Source organism: Silene latifolia, unplaced genomic scaffold (assembly GCF_048544455.1).
Source record: "Silene latifolia isolate original U9 population unplaced genomic scaffold, ASM4854445v1 scaffold_20.1, whole genome shotgun sequence".
In the NCBI taxonomy this organism is placed as follows: domain Eukaryota; kingdom Viridiplantae; phylum Streptophyta; class Magnoliopsida; order Caryophyllales; family Caryophyllaceae; genus Silene; species Silene latifolia.
In genome coordinates, this window is record NW_027413163.1 from 3,402,065 (window position 1) to 3,409,278 (window position 7,214).

Here is a 7,214-nt window from a genome sequence, read left to right on the forward strand (position 1 = left end):
ATAATAATAATAATAATAATAATAATAATAATAATAATAATATCTCCTTTGAACAAGTGGCCAGGTACTATACGTTCCGCCACAATTTGTAGTCCTTGTTATTGTTTGGTTTAAAAATTAACAAGTGATATTCTTGTGTACAGCGTGTGATACATAAGTGGACTCATGGGACTCAAAAATATAGGTGGACTCACCGGATCTTGCCTATATATATATATATATATATATATATATATAATTAGGATCACATGAGTCCACCCTATTTTTTTGAGTCCGTGAGTCTATGATACAATATCACACGTTATACTACACAATATCACAGCTTACAGTTTCACATGTTATACTAAACAATATCATAACTGAAAAAAAAAAGCTTTTGAAAAAAAAAGTCGAAAAACAAATCGTGATATTGTTTTGTAATACAATATCACACGTTATACTAAACAATATCACAACATACATTTAAAAAAAATAATAAAAAAAAAAAAAAAAAAAAAAAAAACTTTTTCGAAAAAAATAATTTGAAAAAAAAAATCGTGATATTATTTTGTACTACAATATCACACGTTATACTAAACAATATCACGGGTTTAAAAAAAAAACTTTTTCGTAAAAAAAAAAAAAAAAAAAAAAAAAAAAAAAAACCTTTTTCGTAAAAAAGAAAAAAACAATCGAAAAAAAAAATTTCAAAAAAAAATTTCAAAAAAAAAATTCGTGATATTGTTTTGTATTGTGCGTGATATTGTTTTATGGACTCATGGACTCAAATATATAGGTGGACTAACCGGATCTTACCTATATATATATATATATATATATATATATATATATATATATTAATAATCTCCATAACTAATGATATGGACAAACAAAATAAATGGATTGGTATATGATAGTATGAGTCAAACGTATTACTTACTTCATTTCGGAACCATTTCGGATAACTTTTGTCATGTTTGCTCCAAACATCATCAGAGGACGTGACATCAGGAAATGTGAGGTTAATATTTGTCTCAAATTCCCTTATATATAGCAGGAAAATGTTTTAATTATGTATTACCTATAATTTTGATCTAATTTGATAATTAAAAATGTATTGAGTAATGACGAAATAATAACTTACTTTTCATAAGACTCTAACAATTTCCCACAATTCCTTAGCACATAAAAAATGAGAATCTTCATACTCTTTCTGACTCAAGTGCCTCTGAATACATTTCCCAGTTGTAGTTCCCATGTCAGCATTGAATAACTCGGGTAATTTCATTGAATCTATGTCGTCATTGGAATTCACACCAACATCTAAATCTTTCGCTTTTGTGTCAATGTGACTTTCGAAATATAGGGAACAGAAATTTGCAATTTCCTCTAACAAAAAAGAATTGCATATGGAACCCTCCACCCGAGCTTTGTTGCCAATCTTTCTTTTTATATGATTAAGAAATCTCTCAAATGGATACATCCATCGATATTGAACAGGTCCTCCAACCTTCGCTTCATAAGGTAAGTGAATTGGCAAATGCTCCATGGAATTGAAGAAAGATGGGGGAAATATCTTCTCTAACTTGCTATTATCTCCGCAATGTTATTCTCTAGACGTTCCATAGAATAAACTCTAATCGTAGAAGTACACAGGTCTCTAAAAAATTGGCTGATCTCAGTTATTGCATTCCAAGAACCAGTCGGGAGCAACTCTCTCAAGGCAACATGGAGTAGCCGTTCCATAAAGACATGACAGTCATGACTTTTCATGGAATGCAACACCTTATTTTTATGGTCAACACACCGACTCAAATCTGAAGCATAACCATCCGGGAATTTCAAATTAGCAACACATTCACATAGAGCCTTTTTCTCCGCAGTTTCTAAAACAAACATAGATGATATTGGCCGTTTATAACAAAGTTCATTAAAGTCTAGTTTTTCCTTAGGGCCAAATTTAGTTTTACCTGGTACATCCATCATCGTGTTGATAAGTTGTTCAAAAAAGTTTTTCTCAATGTGCATAACGTCTAAGTTGTGTCGAATTAACAATGTTTTCTAATAAGGAAGTTCCCAAATTATGCTTTGTTTCCACCAACCTTCATTCTTGTCTTTCAATCTTTTCAATTCTTGATCAGAAGCATCAACTATTTTTGGCAAGTCTTTAACGGAATCCCACACTTCATCACCTGTTAATTTCGACGCGGCTATGCGATTCTCAGTTTTTCTGTTCTTTAGAAAATGCTTTCAATTGTTGCGGAAAGGATGATCAGGTCTTAAGAACTCACGGTGACAATCGAACCAACAAACCTTTTTGCTATTTTTAAGCCAAAAAGATCTATGTTCTTTTCTTGACAATAAGGACAAGCACGGTACCCACTTGTGGACCAACCGGAAAGCATGCCATATGCCGGGAAATCATTGATCGTCCACATTAATGCAGTCTTTAATTGAAAATTTTGTTTCTTAGAAACATCGTAGGTGTACACGCCGGTTTCCCAAAGTTCTTTCAACTCTTTAATCAACGGTTGCAGGTACACATCCAAATTTGTCTTAGGGTTCTTAGGACCTGGAACGAGCAGATATAAGAACATTAATTGTCGCTTCATACATAACCAAAGAGGTAAGTTGTACGGAGTGACAATCACGGGCCAACATGAGTAATTCTTCCCAAATTGCCCATAAGGGTTAATCCATCTGTACACAAACCAAGCCGAACATTACGAGGCTTACTTGCAAATTCTGGATGCTCTCTATCAAAATGTTTCCACGCTTCGCCATCACTTGGGTGTGCCATTGTCCCCCTTTCTCTTAATCGAGAGTTTCTATGATACCAACTCATCTCACCTGCTATCTGCTTGGTTACATATAATCGTTGTAACCTTGGCGCAATCGGGAAATAATTTAACGGAGTACAAAGAATTCGCCTCCCACTTGAATTTTTTGTACTTTTATACCGAGATGCATGACACTTTGTACATTCCTCAAAATTAGCATTTTTCTCCCAGAAAAGCATGCATCCAGTACGACATGCATCAATCTTCTCGTGGGGTAGTTGGAGTCCCTTAAGCACATTCTTAATCTCATTAAATTGCGCGCCATGTCATTATTCTTTGGAATAATGTCACCTACGAACGACACAATCCCATTCGCGTATCTAAGAGATATGTTATTCTCACATTTGAGTGTTACCAACCTAGCTGCCTTTTGCAACAAACTCATATTACTTCCCTCATACGCTGGTTGTTCGGCTTTTTCTAGCATTTTATAGAAGGAAGAAACTTGGGGGTTTGAAGTTTCATAACGCACTTCTTCATCGCTAAGGTCGTCGGGATTGAGTTGCTCCTCCAATATTTGTTCAACACTATCACGTAATGCATTTTCCACGAGCTCACGGTAAGGATTTTCACTACCTACGATACTACTTGAACTTTCTTCGGTAGGCATTTCCTCACCGTGATACGTCCATACATAGTAATTATCGGCAAAAACATTCGACCAAAGATGATCTTCAACTACTTTTTTTCCTTTAAAAGCTCTGTTATTGCATTTCTTACACGGACACCTTATTTCACCAAAATTCTTATACATACTATTTTGTTCCACGAAGTTAATAAACTCTTTCACCCCCTTTGCAAATTCACGCTTCGGTTTCTTTTTTTCGTCTAATCTTTAATACATCCATTGTCGTTCTAATATTTTCTTGTTTATATATATCTACAATTCAATTTGTTTGTATATATGTCATAAAAACACAATAACAACCAAAAATAATACTCAACAAACATTATCACCAACAAATAACTAATGTCAACAAGTAGTCTTTTTTTTTTTGAATTGGTCCTTATTACTCCAACCTAAACCCATCAATGCACGTTTCAAGTCACTAGCAAACACACACTTGTAATTTATTAATGAGGAAAAAATTCGGCAGCAATTCCCCTTAGTTCTCCAAATACACAATGTAGAATAAATAATTACTCCACATATGCATTCAGAGAACATTAAAGGAATTGTCACCGAGCTCTTTCCTCATTAACAAATCACAAATACATGTTTACTACCTAAGTGACTTGAAATGTACAAAGACAGTCCCAAAACGGGGACTATTCAAAAATTACTCTGAATGAGTAATTTTTGAACGGGTACTAAGTCAATGTGAACATTAATTTCAATAATATTAAAAACAAAACATACAACAATGACTACTTCCTTAATAATGTCAATTAACAAAAACTAAGTAACGTGACTAATTTTTCATTTTAAATATCTAATCTAATTAACATTAATTCAAATTATCATTTTAAAAACATTACCATTACACAAAACTACTACTAACTATTACACAAATTTTAACACTTAAAAAAAATGTCTTCTATCCTAATTCAACATGCATCAACACTAACTACTACTAATTAACCTACTAAGTACTACTAAACTACTAGTTTTAAACCCGTGCAGAAAATGCACGGTCGTAATAATAATTAAATGTTCAAATTTCAATGCAATACATAAAAACATATTATCTCGATAATATAGGAACGGACAATCCTAATTTGGTCAAATTACAATTTGGCCGACATTCTCACTGTTATAAAAGCTCATACGACTATAGTATGAGTTTGATTTATGAAACTACTACTCCTTCCGTCCGGATCACTTGTCATCTATATTTATATATTATTCATTTGTTATCTAGTCTATATTAGCTAAGTTGGGGTTTTTTACTAAATAACAAACATGACGACAAATTTTAGAATAAGGTGGTTTTATACTGTGAGACGGTTCATTTAAAAAAAATATTCATCGAATGCTAATAAACAATTTGTATTTTGGACATTGAAACCGTCTCTTGGGGTAAAATCATCTCGTAAATAGTAATAGTTATCATCTTACACAAATCATCATTTAAGATGGGCAAGTATTCAGTGATTAAAATACTTTAAGCAAAAAATAAAAATATAAATAACTTGTGGAGTCGGAGGGAGTAACCATAAATTTAAAATATCGAGTTATTCAAATAATTGTAATTCTTACATAACAATTTGTGATAAGTGATAACCATATGTTAACAACTGTGATTTATTATGAATGATTCTTTACATGTTATTTTGAACTTGCTTGATTTTATGGATTGGAGATTTAAATTTTGATTTTTTTTTTGCAAAGAATGTGATTTTATTTTTTATTTTTTCTATGATTTTATCAACCAAAAAAATTAATTTTTTCCGATTATTTAATTTTATGTTTTCTCAAATATAGATATAAAGAATAAATGTTGATTTGTATTTATTATGTTATATTATCAAGCAAAAAAATAAATCGTTTATATTGTAAATATAAATTTTAAAATTCATTGATTAGTTATTTTTCAGATATAATTTTGTAAATTTTGTAATTTTTAGATTTTATATGTTCTTAATTAACCCTGCTCATCATTGTTAAGATTAAACATTTGAAGTTGATTAATTAGAATATGAATTGAGTTGAGGAGAGAGGGTAATTAATTGACATAAAAAAATATGGTAGGACCCATATGTTAATTATTATAAAAACTCAGCAGCCAATCAAAAGCCAAGAAAAAACCTGGCTTTTATACTATGTAGATTACACAAATTTTAACACTTCAAAAAAAATGGCTTTTATCCTAATTCAACATGTATCAACACTAACTACTACTAATTAGACTAATTAAATAAAAAAATAATTAAAAAGAGATTAAAATACCTAATTAATTTTACTAATAAATAAAAAGGAAGGATAAGAAAGAAGGTGGGGGGGTGGATGGCGACGACAGCTGTGGTGGACGGCGGCGGTGGTAGCGGCGGTGGTGGCGGCAACAACCTATACAAATAACATAAATAAAGACAAGAAAAGGAAAAAGGAAAAGGAAAAGGAAAAAGAAGAGATAAATGACAAACCTAGAGTGGTGGTGGTGGTCGGCGGAAGAAGAGGGTGGTGGTGGTGGTGGTGTGGTGGTGTCATATTTGGGAAAGAGTTTAGGGAAAAAATTGATTTGGGGAAAAATAAAATGTGCGATATGAACAAGGCTGTCGCGGCTGAGTTTCTATTTAAGAAAGTCCTGACGGAATTTCCGTCAGGATCCCGTGTTTTTGGAGAGTCCTGATGTAATTTCCGTCAGGAAAGTCAAACTATGTTTCTCCAAAAACACGGGATCCTGACGGAAATTCCGTCAGAATGTTTCTTTCAATTATTGCAGTTTGAGCAATAATTGAGGGAAATATCCTGACGGAATTTCCGTCAGGACTTAGTATTTTTTGAACATCCTGACGAAAGTTCCGTAAAAAAAGTCAACGTCTCTTTGACTTTCCTGACAGAAATTCCGTCAGATTATTTCTTTCAATTATTGTCGTTTGTGTAATAACTTGAAAGGGGGCGTGTGATGGATTATCCGTCAGTTATTGAAACTATACTGACGGATTTTCCGCCAGGATATAATGGCGCCTTTAGATTTTTTAACGCGCCAGTATCGTCTGACGTGTGCTGACGGATATTCCGTCAAGAATAGAATACTGACGGAATATCCGTCACAAATCCGCCAGTATATTTAAATATCTGACGGACTTCAAATTCCGTCAGAAATACCGTCAGTTTTCCGTGTTTTTTTTAGTGTATGATCAGCTGTATTTTTGACATTAACTCGTAGACTATGCGCATGACTAAGCTAATAACTGCCAATTAGATGCAAGGCTCAAGTGAAATGACAAGTTCAAGTGCAAAATCATCAAAAAAATTACAAAAACTTTACCGCTTCATTTTGCATATAGGTCAAGTTAAAGTGCAAAATCATCACAAAAATTCCAAAAAATTTCACGTTTCATTTTGCAACAGCGCCAAAATTTGATACCGTCGTTTTAGTATTAAAAATAAATACCTAAGTACTACTAACAGAAGTCAGCGGTAAGTAGAGTCGATCTCCACAGGGAGGCTAAAGTATCTATCTGTTAATCTTGTCTGTCTAGTAACAATGGGGGGTTTTAAATTGGTTTCTAAACTACTGAAAGTCTAAGGCAAGAGAAGCAAAGGCAAGAGCAATAAAGGCAAGAAAAAGCTAAGAGTGTGATCAGATGAAGAGGGATATGTCAGGATTTCGGTTCACCATGGCACTTCACTAACTCGGTCATAAATAGTTCAGACGATCTACTGTAAGAAGGGCAAGGAAAAGGTCATTCCGGTCCGCTATCCACCCTAGATTACAACTAACTTAACTT